The sequence below is a fragment of the Lissotriton vulgaris genome, chromosome 8 (genome assembly GCF_964263255.1).
Source record: "Lissotriton vulgaris chromosome 8, aLisVul1.2, whole genome shotgun sequence".
In the NCBI taxonomy this organism is placed as follows: domain Eukaryota; kingdom Metazoa; phylum Chordata; class Amphibia; order Caudata; family Salamandridae; genus Lissotriton; species Lissotriton vulgaris.
Genome location: NC_141696.1, coordinates 1,412,894,532 through 1,412,918,883, shown reverse-complemented (window position 1 = coordinate 1,412,918,883; position 24,352 = coordinate 1,412,894,532).

Here is a 24,352-nt window from a genome sequence, read left to right as displayed (position 1 = left end):
CAGCAGTCTCTCTTCCACTATTGCCATTCGTCCAGCAATTTTCAATAGAATATACCTCAAAAAGCGATCATTCATATCAGCACATTTATTTTAATTTAAAACTGACCAAATACCACAGCTGCAATACAGTGGGAGATAACCTCCCGACCACTAACCTGAAACGACTTAACTGGACAATGGCCAACATCGATGAGCTGTAGGCAAACGTGCAGAGACTAAAAATAGAGAGTGAGGTAACAACAGGTACCCAAATACAAAAATGGGAGAGCTTCACAGGAAAATTAACAGCAAGTACGTCTGTTCCAAATAATTCACAGCCTCCAATTAACAAAATTTCTCTGACAAAGAACCTGGTAAAACTCAAAATAGAGATAAGTAGAAACACCAGAGTATTAAAAAAGACAACTACGTCATCAAAAGACTGGGTCCAAAGACAAAACCTCAAGAAAGAATATAAAAAGAAAATGTGGGAATACAAAAGATCTCTGAATGATGACTTCTGGGTAAAATTACTCTGCACTGCCAAGGACACCAACTCAAACGCATTTTGGAGGATCATTAACAGCTTAAATCACCCCTCAAACCCACCATCATCCAATGTCCAAGAAGCGGACTGGGTCGCGTTATTAACAGAGAGGTTCGTAGAGGTAACACCAGACCAGCCCAACCCAGGAGCAACCCAACAAACTACCAATGAAGTGGCCAAAAAAAGAAAAGGGAGCATCACTCCCAGCAGTGGAATTAGAACCTCTTGCATGCAAACATCAAACCCAAAGGATGAACGCAGAGCAAATCCATCCCCAGACGGGGATCTCCTGATAACCAGGCTTCACCGTGACATGGATAGCCCAAGGGAGAAGAAGGACGCAATAAATAAGGTCAAACAAACACGGTATAGCGAAGAGGACATAAGAAGAATCATAAGGAAGTCACGAGGTAACGGAGCTCCAGGGCCAAATGGGATCCCTCCAATAGTCTACAAAATTGATCCGGACTTCTGGTGCAGAAAATTAAAAAAATTATATGAAGAGATCATAAGCGAAAACCAAATACCATCAAGTTGGCAGGGCTCCATAATCTCACCCATTTTTAAAGGAGGAGACAGAACATCCCCAGCTAATTATAGACTGCTCGCCCTCCTAGATGTGGAGGCGAAGTACTTTGCATCCCTCGTCCTGGAAGATCTAATAAATTGGTCCGACGACACAAAGAGAATACCGTTAAATCAAACAGGCTTCAGGAAAGGGACTGGGACACTGACAAATATTATGACTCTCTCAGTGCTAGCCAACAAATATCTCCGAAGAAAACAGCCCCTTCACCTGTGTTTCATTGACTTAAAGGCAGCATTCGATAGCGTAGATCGTAACATCTTATGGAGGAAATTACGCAGCTGGAACATTCCGGATAAAATCCTGAGAGGGATCTTATTCCTTTATTCCAACACTTGGATGGAAGTTAAATTGGGGAAAGGAACACGGCTCTCAAGAAAAATCAATACCAGCAAAGGTCTCAAGTAGGGCTGTGTCCTAGCCCCCCATCTTTTTAACTTTTTTTATGGCAGACCTAACATCAAGTCTAAATAAGATCCCATCCCATCCACCTAAACTTGGCTCTTTTCCGCTAACTCATCTATCCTATGCTGACGACGTGGTACTGTTGAACCTAACGAAGATTGGCATCCAAAGGTTATTAGTAGGGCTGGCAGAATTCATAACAAACAACAACCTGGAGATAAATACAACAAAAACAAAAACAATGCTCATCACCAGGCGGCGTACAGCCAGTGCACACATCTACCTGGAGGGAACAAAGCTAGAGGCCGTGTCCAACTTCAAGTACTTGGGCTTCTACTTTGATAATCGACAAAGCCACCAGCAGCAAATGTCGTACATCACTCAGAGATCAAACTCACTTTCATTTGCTTTCAGATCTCTGGCTAAAAAGCTCACGGGGCCATCATATAAACCTCTACTGGCAACAATAAAAGCAAAAGTTCTTCCAACCCTGTCATATGGCAGTGTAGGATTGCATAGGAAAGCTGCGGATCTGCTTAATAAAATGCCGACAGCCATCTTCAAATCCACCTTCCAAATACAACAGGGAGCCTCACCAGCTCAGACGAGGTTAGAATTTGGAATAACAAATTAAATACTGGGAAGAAAGTATGCAAATATCAAGTACTGGTATACACTGAAACAGAATACGTCAGCCTCGGAATTGCACCAATCACTATGGGAAGAAATAAGATCTGATGTTAAGTCCCCATACAATCAGTATCTTGAAAAGGCCATAACTGAGACTGGAACAAGGAAACTTTGGGAACTCAACCTGCCTTACACGGCGTTCAAACATGCTGTAAACAAGTCGACAAAATTCCACTCTCTCTTACTTGATAAAGCTACGTTTAGCACCAGAAAACACGCATGGATGGTCATATCAAATTACAAAACACTTGTGGCAGCCCCATACTTAACAATCACATTCCCAGCTCACAGAAAACAGAAATTAATGGGACTTCGTTTGGGGAAATTTCCATCGATTATGGACCAACCAAGCTGGGTGCACGACGGACCCAAAATCTGCAGACTATGTGGGAGGAGCAATGAGGACTTCATACATCTTGTCTGTATCTGCCCGAATCTAGCTCAAGCTCGAATCTCTCTCTTAAAAAAGTCTATGAACGAGCGGGGCATAAGAACGTGCAGATCTGCAATTATGGCAACCTTGAACCCAGCAGACACGCGATTGAACTGCCTACTATTAAAGTTCCTTGCAGCCCACTCCCAAGCGCTAAAACAAACCTTAGCACCATGTCCACAAAAGGATAACACGACAGTAGCTAGGGGAGAGGGCTCTCCGGAACTTAACAGAGAAAAAAAACAAGAACTCCTGAACCAAGCTAGACAGATTGTATCCTAATTACACTGTATTCTATTTTAAATAACAAGCTCTATCTTAGAATGAGAATGTTTTAGAACCTATTAACAGATATTGCACCCAAAAATTAAGAAATTTTAAACACACTAGTCGATTCTTTTAAAATGTCTTGTTGTGGTTTTAATTAACTGAAACAATAAAAAAAATTCATTCAGTTCATTCACTCTCATTCTACCTGGACTATACCATTACTGTACAGGCTGCCCGGCGTTAATTCCTTCCCGCAAAACAGATCCTACAAAAACATGAGGTCTCTTATTCTTTAGCCTATCCGGCAAAGCCGCGAGTCCGGCAGGGCGCAAAAACGCTTGTATTCCCCGATCCCAGAGATGCCCTCGTCTTCACTAAGAAACTCGATAAATCATCACGCTCCTCACCGTCCGGTTCTTAGCTTGCTGCATCCGATTGCCTCAGCGACAATGATTGCAAAAGCTTTGACTTGTTAGCCAATCCTTTCCTGAACGTTGTCCATTGTTATTTCAGCTTGGCCACCCTGCTTCTCTGTGGGGAAGTACGCTGAGCCTTGCCATGCCCTTGCGGTATAATTCCCTTTCCTAATGTTGTTTCCCTTCTTCCTAGTTGTGGGTTCCTGGGGTGAGTAGGGAGTTGGAGTGGGTGCAGGGTTGGGGGTCCTTTAGGTAATGTTTTTTGGGTTGCAAGGGGGGGGCGGTAGGGTGGAGGGTGGTCTATGGGGAATGTCCTTGACTGCACTTGGTCTGTTTTGGCTTCGCCAGAAACAGAGTTTTATACTGCATCATGTGCATGGGGTTGGGACGGGTTGGGGTAGGGGGTTCTCTTGTTTTTTTTAATTCTTTATGGTGTTTTTCATGTTTTTGCTTTCGCATCTTCCAAATCTAGCTGGATGCTTCACCTTATCATTAGGCCTTTTCAGGGCTGCATGTCGACACATGGCATCCTCTCCCCCTTGACAGACACAGGTTCCTCCTTCAGAGCTTTCCGCTCCCTGAAGCCTATCAACATGGCTTTTTTGTTCATGACTACAGATCGCCGGCGGTTCCAGAGAGCACTTCAAGTGCCCGCCCGGCTTCTCCTATTGTCAGGCTATGCTTGCCCGAGCACACATGGTGGCTGTTTGCGCTCCCTGGCCTCGTGCACTGCACTCTATTTTTTTCTAAGTTCAAAACACCATGACAGACACCACATGTTGGACCTGGAACATCTGAGGTCTTAACTATCACCGCAAAGCCAGGCTCATTCACTCACACCTACACCGGCATAAGGTCGACATCTGCCTTCTGCAGGAAACCCATCTGCTGCCTTCAAACTCTGCCAGACTTCAGTCGTGTTACTGGGGCGAAACGCACTCCTCTTTTTATTCCTCCTATTCTAGGGGAGTGTCCATTTTGTTAAGAAGGGGGCTCCCTTAGCACACCACCCAGGTGCTCACTGACCCAGACGGACCGTATGTCATCTTGCACGGCACCCTCCTGTCTCAACCCATGACTGTTGCTGCTGTGTACAGACCCAACACGGACAATCCTGAATATTTCACTCATGTAGGGCACCTTTTTTTCTTCTTTGGGACTGGCTGCCCTTCTTTGGGGGGGGGGGGGGTGATTTTAACGTCACACTTTCTGCGGTCTTGGACCGCTCCGGCCCCCACTCTTCCCACCCCTGCTCTACTGCTTTTCTTCAGTCCATATTTACCGATAACTCGTTAAATGACGCCTGGCGTCACTTCCGACCTGAGGCCTGTGAAGGCACTTGCGTCACTGGTGCCTGTGTCTGCTGGTCCTGTATTGATCTTTGGGTTACTTCCCCATATCTTGTCACATGGCTGACCTCCGCGGACCATATGGCACCCACCTTCTCTGATCACGCGCCAGTCCAGCTATGCCTTCGTCTCCCAGACTTTCTGTGGCGCGCCTTCACATGGCGGCTCCCTCTGAACGCCCTTCGGGATGCCGTTTTCTGTGATGAGATCCAAACAGCGATTACCAACTACTTTGACTTAAACGTCGGCTCAGTGGACTCCGCGTGTACCCTCTAGGAAGGCTTCAAGACAGTGATATGCGGCGAGTGTGTCTCAAAACAAGCTGGTGTTCTTCGCTCCATCCGCACCTCTCTGGACAAGTTAGAATCAGCGATTAAGGCCCTCAACGCTGAACACGCGGCCCACCCCAGGCCAGAAACCCTCACGAACTTGCGTGTAAAACATACTGAATTCGCTGAGGAGGTGGATAGGGAACTCTCCTTTCTTGGCAGGGAGACCCGAGCGCGTCACTACGACTAAGGCGATCGGCCAGGTAAGACGCTGGCAAACCTCTTACGCCCTCCACGCGCCATATATCATGGCTCTTCGGGACGGGGGTCCCACCAGAACCACCGCCCCAGAAGAAATTAAGGTTTGTTTCATGGACTATTACTCGCAGCTCTACGCCACCGGTGCCTCCCCTTCCCGCAAGGCTTTTGAACAATATTACGATACCATTGAGTTGTTTTGGCTGGAGGACTACCACAGCAAATTCTTAGACGAGCCCTTCTCCAAGGAGGAGATACTCGCTGCCATAAATAGTTTGCCCAGTGATAAGGCCCCTGGTCTTGACGGCCTCCCCGCCTCGTTCTAAAAGACATTTGCCCCTCTTCTTGTGCCACACCTGGCCGCCATATATAAGGATTCCTTTGATAATGGCCTTTTCTCGCAGTCCCTCTGGGAGGCAATGCTCATGCTGCTACTCAAGCCAGACAAACCAGCTGACTGTCGCGACTCCTATCGCCCCCTTTCTTTAATTAATATCAATAACAAGATTTTTGATAAATTACTGGCCTCCCGTCTGCTCCTCCTTATGCCCCTCATCGCCCTCCCAGATCAGTCCGGCTTCATCCCTGGCCGTGCCACTTCTCCTAACCTCAGTACAATTTTCTTCGGTTCTCCACCAAATCAACCCTGGTCTTCCCGCTGTATCAGCCCTATTCAATGCCACAAAGACATTTGATACACTTGAGTGGTCATTTCTATTCTTTCTTTTGCCGCGCCTTGGTTTCAGTAAAAATGTTATCCGTAAGATATCACTCCTCTATACCCGTCTCTCCGCTCGTCTTCGGATTAACGGCCAGGTGTCAGATCCCATTTCAATTGAGCGCGTCACTCAGCAGGACTGTCCGCTTTCCCCTATGCTCTTCGCTATCGCGATGGAGCCACTCGCTGCCAGACTTCGACAACACCATACTCAGAAGGGCATCAGCTTTTCGGTCCGTTCTCTCCTTGTCTCCATGTATGTGGATGACATCACGTTATATGTCCGCCATCCCCAAGATAACCTAAACCTCCTTGTGGGCAAGATAAAAAGATTCAGTGGATTGTCCGGCATACAGGTGAACTGGAGCAAATCAATATTGTTCCCACTCACAGATGCCACTAAGCCATTAACACCTGATTTACCCTTTGTATGGGCTTCTGGACCAACCCGCTACCTGGGAATTTGGCTGAGCAGGGACTTAAATGACCTTTAAAGGCCCAATTTTGGACGAACCGTAGACTGGCTAAAATTCTAAATACCCCATTGGAACCAGCCCCCTCGGTCTCTGGCGGGTCGTATAGTCATTGCTAAGATGGTTGTTCTCCCGAAATTCCTTTATCTTTTCACAAACATCCCCATTCCTCTAACTGCCCATTGCTTTCGCAAAATCCGCTCTTTGATCAACTCACTCGTTTGGGCTGGCAAGCAGCCCAGGATTGCATATGATATTCTCACCCTCCCCATGTCAGTTGGCATTATGGGCGCTCCCAATTTCAAATTACATGCCTTAAACGCCCAGGGTAGTTTCTTACACTTCTGGGTTCATTCTGCCCCTTATCAGCCGCACGTCGCTGTCGAAGCTGAATTTGCTACCCCTTGGCCGCTGAATACTGCCTTGTTTGCGCCGGCTAGCCTCCCTCAGGGGGAGGTGGACACGGTTGAGACTCTGCGCTGGGCTTGGTTGGGACTGTGTCATTTCTACAACGCTCCTACGCTTTCGGCTAATAACATGCCGATTGTACGTCATCCTGCCTTCCCTCCTCTGCAACCAACTGGCATGTCCAAACATGCCACTTGCCTGGAATTGACGACATTGGCAGATCTTTACCCCGGGAATAAGTTTTATTCTCTTCCTGATTCCTCCGGTCCGATGGACACTCTGCTCTTTTATCAGCTCTGAGCAATTTGACGGGAGCTTCACCCTACATTCCCCCAACCTCCATCCTCGATGCTTGCTCTCGATTTTATATATACATCCCCTAAGCTGGTAACGAAATTATATGCCCTTACGCTATTGACCACCTCTATGTCTACTGAGCGTGCATGTGTGGCATGGGGCGCTGAATTAGGTGTGGACATCTCCCAAGCTGATTGGCTTTATTGTTGTTACCAGACCAAGAAACTGTCTCCCAACTATCGTCTTCGTCTCATACATTTTAAATATCTGCACAGACTATATCACACCCCTGTTCAGCTACACGTATTGGGACTCATACCTATCGATAATTGTATGCGCTGCTCTGCTCCTACTGCTGACTTCACGCATCTGGATTGGCTGTGCCCCAAGGTGTTGGACTTCTGGCGGGAGGTCTGTGCCGCCATCTCTGAACTTACCTCCACTGGGTTATCCCCGACCCACTGCTGTGCCTGCTGGGCTTTGTCAAGTTTTGTCCGGATTCCTATCGCCGACTGACTGCAAAGCTGCTTGTCCTCGCGAGGCGTGGGGTGGCTATGTTTTGGGGTCGAAGACTGGCGTCAGGTTCGCCCATTGGCTTGAAGACGGTTAGAGATGCCAGCCCGAGTACTGGGATATGATGCCGGCAAGGTCACGCCCACCTGACATCTGGGGCCCCCTAGTGACATAACTCCACTCACGACCACATTTGCGCAGAACTGCCTCTCCCGCGATCCCCACCGGCACCCCGCCCGCGGCGGCCACCGGTGTTGTACAGTGACTGCCTCCCTCCCTGTTCATGTTCCTGGCCTGTCTCTCCCCCTGCAGGGTTAACATCCTCTCCTGTGGCTTTCTGATATTTATGATATTTCTGCCGTGCCATACAGGATAACGCTACTGTTGGACTGGAAATTCCATCTGTCCATTGTTTTTTGAAAATTGCCTGATGTGTAAGATGCTCTGATTTGATGCAACAGTGTAATGTGATCACTCTGAAGTAGTCAATAAAGGTTTTTGAAAAAAAAATTGAAAAAAAAAGATTTAGCACTATATAGCACATTGAAACCTATAGCACCTATTGGAACACCTGATCATGCAAGACCGGGACAAAGTCAAAGTTTTAGGCTGACCGCGATAAATCCCTGCACGGCTACCCCTCGTGGTGGGCCTCTGTCAAAGTTTTTACCTTCAGACCTAGAAACTTTCCTGGAGCTTTTTCCACCTGAGTCTCTTGATGCTCTTCATCAGGTCGGGTTTGGTGAGGGTTCTCCGGCTTGACTTTTGACAAGCTCCCAGTAAAACTCTGGAAGTCAGACCTCAGGAGCTTTCCAGCGGGACTAACCAGCAGGGCAGGCCGGCTCACGGTTGAGGGTTGCCAGCTTGGCTCATCATGTTAAGTCCGTCAACTTATGGATCGTTTTTGCAAAAGTTGCCCTAAACTTCTCCAAACTTCTTCCTAAAGTTTCACTGGAGGTTCCAAAGTGTCCAAAACAGCATCCAAGTAGCTGTAATCTCCAAGATGGTACTTGAAAGTTTGGGACATCAGTTCCCACAGTCCACTTGAACAAAACCCTTACTAATCCACTGGACGCCCTCCAGGCTGGGGATTATTGGTGATGATGGTCCAGGTGATCTCTGTTAACCTGTAGCATGCAGAAAGTCCCCTCTTTATTTCTCTTGAAGCAAGTTAGGCTCACAGGGCTATTGGTCCAGAGTGTGCAGCATGCGCAGTTAGTGAGAGTGCAGTGCCTGGTTGGTGCAAATCAAACTTCCAGAATGGACCCTTCTTCTCTTAGTGTCAAGCAGCAGATATGAGAGGCTCTGTCCCTCTCAGATACTTATTCAGTGTTCTCTGGGGTCAAGCAAAATGGAAATAAAATTGAAAGCAGGAGGGAAGATCTGTCCAATGAGGTACAGGGCATCAACACCAGAGCATGACTACTTCCTTCAAAGTGTGGTATGATGGTCTCCAAGAAAGCAGTATTCCTCAAAATTCAATATTGCTGAAGTCTCGGCAGAGGAGCTAGAGCCAGCTAAACCAACCTCCAGTATGGCTCATTTCCAACACTCTCCTCCCTCTGACATCTGCAAATTCCCTCCTTAAGCATGCCATCTGACTGCGTCATTGGGAGTGGGGGTAGATGGACCTGGCTGTTCCTGCCTGTCCAATCTTTTCTTTTAAGATCCATGGTGTACAACCCCTCACCCCTGCTTAGGCATTCCTCTGTAGCAGAGCTATGTCCAACAGAGTAGCCTTTTTGGGGTGAGCCACTTATCACTTCATCAAAGCAGCCTGGCTAAAATCCTGTTAACTTTGACAAATCAGGGCAGACCACTGAAAGGCTGAATTTTGGCTTACAGACAAGAAAGTCTTAAAACTTATTTTCTGTAGATTTCAGAATAAATTCAATAACAGAATATTGTTGGATTGGGGGTCGTGGCCAGCCAGCCATCATGGCGGACGCGATCTGCTAGCGCTCTGTCATCAGACCCCTAATTCTCCTGCAGTTCATCCTCCTGAGGTGTCCCCTGTGTCTATACTAAGCAGGAATGGTGAGAGGATGCAGCGAGGAGCCTGTGGGGCTCGGTGATTCCTGGATCGGTGTTGTGGCAGCGGAGACCAAGAACCGGCTGCACCAGAGTGGCTCCGGAGGTGAAGACGCGAAAAGTCCCCCGGGACCCTACGACCATTGGCGAGGCCTATGGTGATGCCGGGACACTGCTGAAGGCGCCAGGCGTTGCCCCAGAGCCTGGTGCCCCTGAGAGACTGACCGGGCTGCTTACGGCTGCTGTTGGGCGCTGTGAGACGAAGTGCGGCCCGGACCAGGAGGCGGGCTCGGGAAGGCAGCAGGGCGGTGCTGGAGAGGTCCTGACCTGTGGACTGCCGCAACCACTGCGAGGGAGCCTGGGACCAGCGAAAGAGAGTGTGCAGCAGAGCGGGAAGGTGTTGGTGAAGGAATCGGCTGTACATTGTGATTCACTGAGGACTGGGCCCTGCATCGCCTGAGACCTGAGGCCCGCTAAGACCCGCGGGCCCGCCCTACCTGCTGCAGTGCCTGTATTCCACGGTGAGGAGCAGGACCTGGGGCGGAAGAAGAAGGGCCTGAGAGGTGCCGAGGCGCTGTGGGAGGCATCCCAGTTGCCGACCTGCAAGGCCTGCGACAGCTGCGTTGGAGGCCCTCGGTAATCAAGGAAGCTGGCTGTTGCCGGTCAGACGGTAAGGTGCTGTGGCCTGGGGCGACAAAAGAAGCGAGCCGCGGTGGTGAGCTTGGGGACATAGGGCACGGCTGCTATCCCTGTGGTCTGAGGCCCTGGTACCAGCTAGCTTGAAGACAGCCCGGGCCCGGGCCTTGACTCTGAACTAGTCCGATGTGGAGATGCGGCCTGTGAGTGCTGCCATGCCTGGTGGATTGCTCGGTGGGGACTGAGGTGAGAGGCCGAGCTGGTGATTGGGAAGGACACCCACAGGAGCTGAAAACGGTTGGGGCCCCCACGGCTGGCACGTAAGCGAGTCGCCGCATTGCGCCTGGTGCGGTTATAGATAGGGCAGCCAGCTAGTACAGGGGATCGAGTCTTTGGTGTGTGGACAGTACCCGGAGGCGCTGGGGTGAGGCCTGCTGGCGGGGATTGAGTAGCTGTGACCTGGCACATTGGGACCTGGGCGCCATTTCGGAGACAGCTCCATCTTGGACAGGACTGTAGATGGAGCGGCATACCCCCTAATGTGAGAGCTGCACCACATGTAGAGGGGGCACTGGGCGGCCGGAGGTGTCCTGGGTGTGTTGAGCCCATCCTCCTGCGGAACCGAAGCGCCCGCTGGTCGGGGGCGCAAGTGGGGGGGTCGGAAGGCATTTAATGAAGGGGCGAAACCAGAGGGGTGGCGTCTAGTGAAGGCAGAGGAAGCAAAAACCCCTGTGCTGTGGGGAGAAGAAGGGTTGCAAACTAAGCTATCCCCAGAGTCGGTAGCTAATAAAACGCGACAAGGCCCCTGTCGTGGCCATGATGGACTCTGTGCTGGCGGCGGTGGAGCAGATCGGCACCACCCTGGAGCAAACAAAAGTGTCACTAGAGGCACGGATTGACAAAGTCACGTCGGATTTCACTCTCCTCCATGCCGACCATCGTAAGCTAGCGGAGTCGGTTGCCGTGCAGAGCCAGACACTTCAAGAAATCCAGCCTGTGGTGCAAAATCACACTATAGCGCTCCAGGACATTGTTGACCGGGTCCACGTGCTGAAATACTGCATAGAGGACGCTGAAGGGCGCTCTTGGCGCAACAATGTCTGCGTGTTAGGCCCTTCCGGAGGGCAAAAACCCGGATCAGTACATTGAGAACTGGTTACGCGAAATCTGCCTAGTGGGGTGCTATTGCCACAATTTGTGGCCCGCCACCCAGCTGCTCCACCCTCCCGGCTCCTTCTTATGCCGCCCCCACGTACGCGCAGCGTTGACGCGCAGCGGGCGTGCCAATTGTGCGCCGAAGGCACGCCAAAGGCAAGCCTGTCACAGCCCGTCCGCGCCTGGACCGCGCCCAGCGCCAGGACCCCTGGCCCCCGCCGTCGATGCAAGACTACACGACAGACCTACGACGCCGCCGCACTCAACGCACTCAATACCGGCCGGAACCCCGCCTGCTGCCAGGCCGCCCCGAAACGCTTCCACGGACCCTTCACCTGCAGAACCTGCAAGTTCACCTGCCTCCGAACCTGCACCGCACCTGCCAAACCAAGCTCCAGCAGCAACCTCAAGTGCATCCTGCTCAACACCCGCTCCGTCCACAGACACGCCGTGGAACTCTGGAACCTGCTGGACACTACATCACCAGACGTCGCCTTCCTCACGGAAACCTGGATGAACGCCTCCTCAGCCCCCGACATCGCCATCGCCATCCCGGACGGGTACAAGATCATCAGGAGGCACCGCGTCAACCAGACCAGAGGAGGCATCGCCATCATCCACAAGAACACCATCCGCATCACGACCGAGTCCAACGACACCTTCGCCGCCGCTGAGCACCTCCACTTCCAGATTCACACCAACCCAAAGACGACCCTCAGAGGCACCCTCATCTACAGACCCCCGGGACCACGCACACAATTCAGCGAAGACATCACGGACTTCATCAGCCCACACGCCCTTCCCTCCGCCGACTTCATCCTCCTAGGGGACCTCAACTTCCACCTGGAGAACAACAAGGACGGCAACACCGCCGCCCTGCTGGACAACCTCGCCAACCTCGGACTCCAGCAACTGGTCAACACCCCCACCCACTACGCCGGCCACGCGCTTGACCCCGTCTTCTCATCCAGCAAGCACATCACCTTCAGCCACTCCACCGGACTCCACTGGACCGACCACAGCTGCGTCCACTTCAGCTTCAGAAGAACCACAACCTACCACCACCCACAACAGGTTCCTCACAGAAGCTGGAGCAAGATCACCACCAACCAGCTCACCACCTCCCTCAGCCAGAACCCACCCGCCAGCACAATGGACCCCAGCATTGCAGCCCTCAACTTCACCCAGTGGCTAACTGCCTGCGCCGACGACCTCGCACCACTGAAGAACCCTCCCAGCAGACCCAGAAGCAAGAAGGCCTCCTGGTTCACCGACGAACTCAAGAACTCCAAGAAGACCTGCCGCACCCTTGAGAAAGCTTGGCTCCTCGACCAGACCACCGACAACATGACCGCCCTGAAACACGCCACCCGCAAGCACCACCAGCTCATCCGCACCACCAAGATGAAATCACTGAAGGAACGACTGGACAACAACGCCCGCGACAGCAAGGAACTCTTCACCATCGTCAAGGAGTTCTCCAACCCAAGCACCGGCAACAACGACATCACTCCCTCACAAGATCTCTGCGACTCTCTCGCCTCGTTCTTCCACCGCAAGATTGCAGACATCCACGCACCCAACCGTCGAACCAACGCTCCCCACCGCCACCCTCCGCACCTGGACCACAGTGACCACCGAAGACACAGTCCGCACAATGAACACCATCCACTCCAGATCTCCGACTGACCCCTGCCCCCACCACGTCTTCAACAAGGCTGACTCCACCATCGCACCCCAACTCCGAGACGTCATCAACACCTCCTTCGCCACCGCCACCTTCCCGGAGAGCTGGAAGCACGCCGAGCTCAGCGCCCTACTGAAGAAACCTACAGCGGACGCCACCGACCTCAAGAACTTCCGCCCCATCTCGCTCCTTCCTTTCCCTGCCAAAGTCATCGAGAAGATCATCAACAGACAACTTGCCGCCTTCCTCGAGACGAACGGATCCCTCGACCCCTCACAGTCTGGTTTCAGAGGCAACCACAGCACCGAGACCGCCCTCATCGCAGCCACCGACGACATTCGAGCCCTGCTCGACAACGGGGAAACAGCGGCACTCATCCTCCTGGACCTCTCCGCAGCTTTCGACACTGTCTGCCACCGCACCCTAATCCAGCGCCTCAGCAACATCGGCATTCAAGAGAAGGCACTAGAGTGGATCGTCTCGTTCCTCGCCGGAAGAACTCAGAGAGTCCGCCTCCCCTTGTTTAGATCCGAGGCCACCAAAGTCATCTGCGGCGTTCCGCAAGGATCATCACTCAGCCCCACCCTCTTCAAAGTCTACATGCGACCTCTTGCCACCCTTGCATGCCAACACAACCTCAACATCATTTCCTACGCCGACAACACCCAGCTGATCCTCTCCCTCACCAGAGACCCCGACACCGCCAGAACCAGCCTACACGAAGGGATGAAAGACGTCGCCGAGTGGATGAAGAACAGCCGCCTGAAACTGAACTCAGACAAGACGGAAGTCCTCATCCTGGGACCATCACCCTCCGCATGGGACGACTCCTGGTGGCCCCCAGCCCTGGGCACCGCTTCCAAGCCAACTGACCATGCACGCAACCTGGGATTCATCCTGGACTCCTCCCTCTCGATTACCAGACAAGTCAACGCCGTCTCCTCATCATGCTTTCACACCCTACGAATGCTTCGCAAGATCTTCTGATGGATCCCAACCGAAACCAGGAAGACGGTGACCCAGGCCCTCGTCACCAGCCGATTGGACTACGGAAACACCCTCTACGCCGGAACCACAGCCAAGCTACAGAAAAGACTCCAACGCATCCAGAACGCCTCCGCCCGACTCATCCTGGACATCCCCCGACGCAGCCACATCTCCGGCCACCTGAGGAATCTGCACTGGCTACCCGTCAAGAAGAGGATCACGTTCAGGCTCCTCACCCAGGCACACAAGTCTCTCTACGACCTGGGCCCCAAGTACCTCAACGACCGCCTGACCTTCTACACGCCCACCCGCCAGCTACGGTCCACTAGCCTCGCCCTCGTCGCCGTACCACGCATCCGAAGAGCAACCGCCGGAGGCAGATCCTTCTCCTACCTAGTCGCCAAGACATGGAACTCCCTCTCCATCCACCTTCGGCTGACCCAGGACCATCTCGCCTTCAGGAGACAACTCAAGACCTGGCTGTTCGAGCAGTAGCAGACCCCCTCCCCCAAGCGCCTTGAGACCCTTCCGGGTGAGTAGTGCGCTATATAAGTGTCATGATTGATTGATTGATTGATAGAGTGCGCATAGAGTGCCAGCGCCGAAGCCCAGGCCGGGGGCTCAGCCTCGCCCGTTCCTTTTCAATCTCCTTAACTATCGAGATTGCAACGTGGTGCTCCGCGAAACCAGGAACTTAGGCTACCTCACGGTGGGAAATGGTCGGGCGATGTTCTTTCCAGACTATACATTAGCGGTCAGAGACGGAGGAGCACCTACATGGCGATGAAACGACAATTGCAGGATCTAGAGTTGCCTTACTCCCTATTGTTCCCGTCTCGCCTCCCTGTGGTCTCGAAGGAGGGTAGCCGCTTCTTTGATGCCCCATCGGACGTTTGGGACTGGCTGGAGGAGACGGGGCAATGGAAAGGAACAAGACCTACAGGCCCGGAGGAAGGTGGCTGGCAGGAAAGGAGATCAAGGCGACGCAAACGGCGAGGGGCTCGCCGGGACACGGGCCTCTGCCCTGTTGCGCCTAGTCCAAAAAAGATAAGAATGGAAGAACAGGAAGCTCTTGAGGAAGTGGCGACTCTTGGGACAGCGACCAATAATATCCGCCTGAAAACCTATGCACGCAGTAACCAGGGAACGTCGTCCCCATCCACCGTGTTCTCCAAAGACTTGAACATGCCAGTAGTGACGCCTCAGACAGCTGATCAAATCATGTGATCGAGCGGTGCAATGTGGCACCCTTTCATGGCCCACGCCCATGTACATCGTATCACTTTAACATGTCTGCGCACACGCTGTTGAAATATGCTATACGCTGGGAGCATTTTCTGTTATTTAATGTAATTCATGTGCTCGCCTTGCTAGTCAGAGAGCGGGATGCGCCGCGCAGATGTTGCACTCGCAGTCTCCTGCAGCTGTGGTCCACACCGAACCTGCACGATTGACCAGCCTGTGATTCACTGCTCACCTCTTGAGAGCACTGGAGGCTTGAGATAGAGGCGTAGTGTAGACTAGTTGCTGACATTACACACACCCCACTAGCTACTACACTGGACTAGCACTTCACCATTAGTGGTTCACCTTGAGGTTTGGACGTATGCTCCTTCGGGCATTCTCCCCACCAGTTGCATTGTTTGCAGTTGTTGTTATGTTTAAGTTGTGGCACACTGATATACCCCCCTCAGACAGTACCTTTGGCCCCCCCACTGAGGCAATCCCCCTGCCCTGCGCTGACACGGCACGTCCAGACACATGACGCACACTAACTTCGTGACTTGGAACATACGTGGTATGCACACACCATCGAAACGCTACTCTGTCTTTTCCTACCTAGAGTCATGCAATAGGGATTGCCCTCCTGCAGGAGACCCACATGACCCAGACAGAAGTTGACAAACTCCGCAGGCGTTGGAGGGGCCAAATATATGGTATGGTCTTCTCTGAGCATGCACGCGGAACCCTGATATGGGTAAGGGCGGGCATCCCCTTCATATGTGAGGTAACGAAGGTGGACCAGGATGGCAGGTATTCCCTAATGCTGGGGCAGCGGAATGGTCAGGAGGTCCTCCTAGGATCACTTTATGCCCCGAACGTAGACCAACCCTCCTTCCTAGCACAGATGACACAGGTCCTCCACCCGTATGCTGGCCTCCCCAGGCTGCTTGGAGGAGACTTCAATATGGTGCTGGATGTACACCTGGACCTATCTTTCCCCCCCCCCCTCCGTGCTGCAGCGGTAGCGTTCAATGCGCAAACGTTCCAGAACTGGCTATCCTACTGGGCGATACAGGACCTGTGGTGCATGCAGCATCCAGTAGACAAGATCTATTCTTACTATTCAACAGTCCACAATTTGCATGTCCGGTTGGATAGTATAGTGGGCTCCCAGTCCCTGCTCCCATTTATTGCAAAATCAGAGTACCTAGGGACAACCCACTCCGATCATAACCCCCTGTGGTTTCTTATTAGCTGGGAGGCGGACCGCCCACCTGTCCCTACATGGAGGCTACAGCCTGCTGCTCTGGAGGATTCAGAGTTTCGCTCATCACTGGGCACGGCGATCCTCGCATACTTCGATGTCAATGAAGGGACTGCGAGTAATGCCATGGTAGAGTGGGATGCACACAAAGTGGCTGTCCGGGGGCATTGTATGGGAGCCACGTGGAACATATGCAGAATGCTCCCTACCTCTCTGGCGTGCCTGGAGGCTGAGCTCTTACAATATGAGCGGGAGGGGGAGGGTGGGCACTGGGAGACCATTGCGCCAGGCTTGCAGTGCTTTTGTAGAGGTTGAGGTGTCACATCTATCAGTGCACACGGTCAGAACCCATTTCAAGGTGGACAGAGCGGGCCGACTACTGGCCTGGTTGATACAGCGGGAGGGGCGCGGTGCCCCAACAGGAGCTCTCCGTACAGCAAGGGGAGAGATGGTGTACACACAGCGTGAAATACACAGTGCCTTGACTGATCACTATGCGGAGCTGTACAGAGCCTAAGGCGATGGCCCCAGGCACATCTTGGAGGGGTTCCTGGACTCTGTCCATTTACCCGTGGCCTCCGAGGAACAGACGGAGACACTCGGTGTGCCCCTATCCTTGGAAGAAGTCGGAGAGGCAATTCAGTCCATGCCATCCGGGAAGACTCCGTGGCCGGATGGCCTGCTTGCCGAATACTTTAAAGCATACCGGGAAACCCTGACACCATTACTTCACAAGTTGTACACTACAGCGGTAGAGGACGGATCGTTACCCCCCTCTATGCGGGAGGCGTTTCTGGTTTCTTTGCCTACACCGGACAGGGACCCCACGGCTCTGGGCTCATATAGGCCACTGGCGATGCTTAACATAGACTATAAGGTCTTCGCCAAGGTGTTAGTGGAACGGTTGGCGCCCATGGTCCCCCACTTAATACACACTGACCAAAACGGTTTTGTACCAGCAAGATCCATGTCCTTGAACCTTAGGAGACACTTCAGGGTGGCGGCTGAGGCATCGCTGGAGTGGCCTAGGGCAGGGTGCCTGAAATTAGACCTGGAGAAGGCGTTTGATTGCCTAGAATGGGGTTACCTGTCGGCAGTGCTGCCGCGCTATGGGCTCGACATGGAAATCCTGCATATGGTTAGTCTCTTATACAGGAACCCCGTAGTCCGAGTGCGCTTGGTCCCTTACATCTCAAAGGCAGTGGCGGTGGGCCGAGGCACCCAGCAGAGGTGCCCTCTGTCCCCGCTACTGTTCGCATTGGCTATCGAGCCCCTGGCCGTGGCCAAACGGCAGACTCTTGGCGATTACATCCCGATGGGAGACGCAGTCCATCAGGTATCGTTTTATGCAGATGACCTGTTGGTCTTTGTGAGGGATGTGGGATGCATACCGGAGCAGCTAGCCCAGCTGCTGCACACGTTCGCTGATGTCTCGGGGCTCCTAGTGAATGCAGGTAAATCCTGCCTTTACGCGTTCAGTGAAGGGACCGCAGACCCAGGATACCGCCTCGAGGGCACACGAGTCCAATGGAAAGAGGACACCTTTCGGTATCTGGGGATCCAGATATACCGTCGCCCAGCTGACTTATTTGATGGGAATCTTGGGAGGGCAGTCACAGCGCTTAGGTCTCAGATACGCTTTTGGACCACTCTCCCGCTGACAACCACGGGCAGAGTGGCTCTGGCTAAAATGGTCATGCTCCCCCGCCTCCTGTACTAATTTGTCAACTTACCTTTATTTATCCCGGCTTCCTTTTTTACTATGCTCAATAGGATACTGCGGGACTTTATCTGGGGCACCTCTAGGCACAGGATGGCGCTGGTGAAACTATTTCTGCCAACAGATCGGGAGGGACTGGCTGCCCCCTGCTAGCCATCAGAAGGAGCAGACTATCACGCGGGACGTTTTTCAGCTGACATAAAGAGGATAGGCACAGAGAAAATAATCGCGTGTCCCGGGTACCTATCCGCAACCGGAAACCTCACAACGCTGTAACGCCTGAATTCATCTGAGAATCGGTATCCTGGGCATATTTCCCTTGCCTTACGGCGTGTTTGGTGTATAATATTTTTAACCTTTCTTTCTCAGCCATTATGCTGGATGTGTCATTGAATTTGAAAATATAATAATGATTCCACCATTCTTTTAATTAGGACACTGTTTATGTCAAGAAGATAATTCGCTGGACGAATATCTCCTGCAAAAGATAAGGAGGCTGTATACCCCTTATTATACACTGAAAGACCCCTTGCTTACTTGAGAAGTATTGGGAAACACTGTACATTTATCCTGATGAAGGCGGTTATATACTGAATGTACCGCCGAAACGCGTCGATGCTTAAGGAGTGAATTTGGAATTAGAAATTAAGGGAAATTCAAAATAATTGTTTTATTTGAGTTTAGTCCTTTTTCCTGTAGCTCCTTTTTTATTGGAATGTTGATTTTATCTATTTTTGTTCCGTTTTGTATGTGTTTCCCAGTTTTTAACAAATGTAATGTATGTTAATAAATTGTCTGAAGATTTAATTTTACCATAGTGTTTTCACGTGTATTGAGTTTTTCATTATTTTTCATTGCTTCCTTGTTACTATTGGTAAGTTTACTGTTTGTCTGTAAGTACCTATGTATTAACGTTAATTCGCCCAAAGGGAATTAATTTTTGACTTGTGCCCCCTGCTTTGAGCACTACTACCTAGCTGCGCAGCTACAATGGGTTGCTCGCTGGTTGGCGGATAGAGATTGGGAGGATACAGCCACGGTAATGCCGTCATACTCTCTAGAGCGTATAACGAAGCTTTTCCATCCAATAGCAGCGATTGTGCGCCCAACCCCACTCCTACTGGCAGTGGCATACAAGGGCTACCAAAGAGCCTTGTACCTTACACGCAGCATGGTTCCCTACGCGCCTGCTATACCATTGGAGGGCTCGCCTAGTGGTGATGGGGTGCTCACATCCTCCATGCTCATGGAGTGGCGGGAGGCCGACATCCAGACACTCGGCGATCTCATAGGGATGGGGGGCTCACGGCATACAAGACACTGGTAACAGAGCAGGGGCTTAATGCATCGCTCAATGATAGCGAAGATGACTGCCAAATGGGGGGACGTAGCGACAGAGCCTGGACAACATTTAATTATGCAGTATCTCCATGTCATGGGAAGGGGCAGACATTTGGTTCACTGGTTTGCGGCATCATTACGGGCACATGGGGCAACTAGTTTGGATCCTCTTAGAGGCAAATGGGAGCTAGACTTGGGACGGCCGCTAACTGACAAGAAGTGGGAAAGGGTCCTTAAAAGTCCGGTGCGCATCCCCAGAAACATGCTTTTTATTGTTCATAAGGTCTACCTCACGCCAGAGCTGATCAACAAATACTTCTGTCGCACTTATGCCCTCTGCCCCAGGTGCAATGAGCTGGGGGTGGGTTTCCTGCACATGCTGTGGAGCTATCCCGGGCTGGGCACTTACTGGCGAACAATTAGCGAGCTGCTGAGAAGTTGCACAGACCGAACTATACCCTTTGACTGGCCTGAGTACATTTTACATCACTTCTGGAGACCCCCTAAAGATAAGGTGACGTCCCGTTTCCTGGACCTGGGGCTAGTGGTGGCAAAGCACCTCCTCAAGAGGAGGTGGAATGCGCGTGACCCGCCATGTGCATGGGCATGGACTTCCTCCCTCCAGGCATGGGGCCAGAGCAGAGTGGACCGCCATACACAGGGAGGAAACGATGGGGCTCCAGAAGGAACCCATAGCAGTACGCTGGGAGCAAATGCTTACTGCATTACATCCGCTGGATGGGGAGGGAGGCACGGGTGGCACGGAGGGGTTGGGGGACGCACACAAGGGTGGGAACATACCACAGGCCGTTCTCCTGCCGAGTCTGTTATGTTTAACTCCTGATCCAAAAGGACACAAAGGCAATCACGCAAGTGCAGTCATAGTCGAGAAGCACACGTTCTCGGGGGGAGGGAGTGGATGATTGGGGGCTGGGGAGGAGAAAAGGGCGGGTAGAATGAGAGTCGGAGTATGAATGTTGTTTTGCCGCTGCAGTTAGTTTTTCTTTTTCTGTTTCATAAATACATCATCTGTTTGTAAGCTCAAGTTGGAGGGCCAACCCTGAATCATGTGGTCGGTAGAGAGTCCAGCGTGCTGGTTCTCATGGACAGCCCCGGAGCCTGCATCAGGGCAGGAGCGTCACAGTTCAGTCAACTTTGGGCGAACATCCCATGTCTTATTCTTTGCACAACTTGAACATTTGTAAGCATAATATGATAGTGTGCTCATGCCTTTATGACTGATGTGCCTATGCCACTGAGCTTTTATTGATGATGCTTGTAATGTACTATGCAACCTAAAATGCCAATAAAACAGATTTGACAAAAAAAACAGAACATTGTTGGATTTATCCATACCATTCTCTTAAATCCTTGAATGATATTTTTCAGTAATCCCTAGCGATGAATATGAGTTCATAATCTATAGCAATGTTACCCTATGTGGCTGGGGATCTACAATGGGGAAATCGAAATGTGCAATTTCTCCAACACCAGGGCATATAAAACATCTTTTATAAGGACCCTGCTTATAGTTACAAGACCCCACCCCTGGGATACCTAGGGGAGACTTCAGGGGTCCTGGATATGCAAATATAGTGTAGATCCTCATTTCACAGTGCTGTTAGCACTAAAGTTGATTTTAGGAATACAATGAGGGAAGTGAAATCTGCAATTTCTCTATCCCCAGGGCATATACAACCTCTTTATAAGGGTCCTCCATATAAGTACCTGACCCCCTACCCCTGGGACACCTAAGGGAGCCCTTGGTATCCAATATGCCACAACATTGTAGCTTATCAATTTTTAAGTGACCCTACCACCAAAATAGAGTTTTGGCACAATTTACATTTAAAAACAGTTCTGCAACCCAGGGCTGATTTTAAAATGACCTGAAGCTCTCAGCAGTGCACACATGCAAGTTCAGAAAGGGCTGCTGGCCTCTAAGCAACCATGCCCTATTATATATTAGGGACTTAAATGTAGTTTTAATCCCCCTGCCCTACTATGTACTGGAGACTTATAGAGTAGGTCATGCAAATCATAGGGATAGCCTAACCTATTGTGTAGCTTAATGTGTGTGTGTTTTCACCACAGCACTGACCCAGGGCCTGGTTGGCAGAGCCTAGGGTCAGTTATAGTCAGATACCACCACTACCAGTCAGAAGCAAATGGAGGTGCCCGGGGCCTAATGATGACTTTCAACACAAACGAAAAGCCCTAACTCAGATTTACTTCTGTCCCCTCCAAGTAAAAATAAAAAGATGGGCCTTGGTCTAGCAGGGGCGGCCACGAAAATCAGGAGGAAGTGCCCGTACCAGACTGTCTGCAATTAGAAGTAGGGGCTCCGTCCCCAAAGGCAAATCAAAAAAGGCTTTGACAGATGAGCTAGGTGTGGCCAGCCCCTGGGGGATCTCCATACCCTGAAAGAAGTCCTTACAGAATTACTGCCCCCCATTACCCTGGCACTTCAAAGTATCAATAGAACCCTGAAGGAGCTCACTACATACACCCAACTCATTTCAAAGGACCCTAGAATGATCAAGGGAGGAACCTCATGCAAATCTGAGATAATTCCCAACGGAAAATGACAAGTATGATAGCACATAAAAGGTGCCCAAATGAAAGGGGTAATATCAAGCCTGGTGCCTGTAGCAAAGTCCCCTCGAACAGGGGCTGTGCAACTTCCTGCAAAGGAACTGTCCTACAGCACTTTCGCTTGCCACTCCAGCAATTTTGGATCATGGAACCCCCCCACATGTGATCACTCCATATGTAATTGTTTTAAAGAAAGTTGCTCCCATGGCACCTGCCCAACAGGAATCTGACCTTCAATTAAAGAATAAGGTGGTCCACTGGATGAATATCACCTCCAGGCAAATCGGCTGCGTAGTTCTTTCAGATGGAATAGTTGGTGTTCGCAGGGTGCAATGGTTGGGTACATCTCCAAAAGTGGACTCAGGTTACTGTATTGTTATCTATTTTTGGGACCCTAAGCTTGTGAGGTTTATCCTGGAGGGGATCAGAAATCTGTGTGAGATCGCTGACAGAATTTGTCCAGTCCCACTGGGCTATTTTTATAATCCTTATGGTGAGTCCTCCCTGGACTGGAAACAAGCATCCCAGGAGCGGTTTCCTGGCTGATGAGGCCTGAAAGCCCAAAACCGGTCTTAGGATGCTTGTTTCCAGTCCAGGGAGGACCTGGCCTGGCAGGGTCAAGGCTGATTTGCATATGGCTGGGTCCAAACTGGAAAGGCATGGTGAGCAAAAAAACGATGGATTTAGGCCCATATATCTGTACTGGGGTAAATGTATGACATTGTTCTGCATTCTGTCAATCAATTGTTCTTTTTGCATATTCTGACTGATAGCAGCTGGTTAAAACTAATACCAACTCATCACATTGTGTGTCTACAGGAGACATGGTCCCGGTCTGTGATACATGTAAATGGCCTTTTATCAAGATTTTTGCTGGCCATTGCATCTCTTTCAGGGTGCCGTAAGGGAGGTTTAATTTCCCTTATATGCACCCCTTTGACAGCAAGAGGAATGAAGACTGGTAGACTTGCCATTTTTTATCTTCCCAGTGTACCCTTAGTAGTATTTGTTAACTTTGGTCACAATAATTTTAATTGTAGGAATACTCAAATTATCGATTCCTTTATGCATGACCTAAAGACTATAACATTAATGGAGAATTATGCAATTATTCGGGGGAGAGATTTTAATCTTAGACTGTGCCCATTTACAGAAGATACTGTCTGTGGATTTCCTGATGAAGTTCAGTCAAATGCCCTACATTTTGCCCATAATTCTTGTGGAGAAAAGATGAATAGGCTGTTGATCATGTATGTCCTGATGTTTACTCATGATTTGTTTGCATGCAAAGTCCCACACCAGATGACATTCAAGAGTAGGAGCAAGGGCTCACTAATTGATTTTATAGTGCTATCTAAATCATGGGCTAGAAAGGTATATTATTTTTGCATTCAAAGCAGTGCCCTAAGTGACCACAATCCACTAATTCTTAGTTTGATACTAGGGTTGAATCAAGCTCCTCATGATAAAATGGTCTGCCCCATAAGGTATTCTAGAAATGATGGGATCCAGCAGAAATGGGGAGATATTCAGCCTGGTAAAAATCTGGTAGACTTAGTGGGTAAAGTGTAATCCCCAGTTTGAGATCTACCTGAGTGATACTTCGGATCCAGAGGCAGTTCTAGGGGCCTTTGCAGAAATTTGTTCCCATGCCGGAGACCAATTCACTTCACCGAAACGTATTAATTTACAGAAACAGCTCACCGAAACGTATTAATTTACAGAAACAAACTAAGCGGTTCAACAAGTTATGCTCAACAGCCCTTTAAAACGTAATAATTGCCTTGAAAGCTACACTGAGGGTTCCAACAGACATACCGAAATGTAGGGTGCTTTATAAGACAGCTGTCTCATGTAGGAAAGATGAAATGAGAGAAAATTGGAGAGGAGGTGTTGGACTTGTCCTTTTTCCCCCAAAATTTTTCGCTTTTGACCCCCTTATCTGGATTGTCTCCCCCATGGGATTAAACCTGTATAGGCCATGAGTGGTGTGAGACCCCTTTTGAAAAATGTAATTACCTGACATAATGTGAGCACTTGTAAAAACCCCCATTTTAAAACTGCACCTGACTGAAATGTATTGCTTTTAAAATGGATGCCA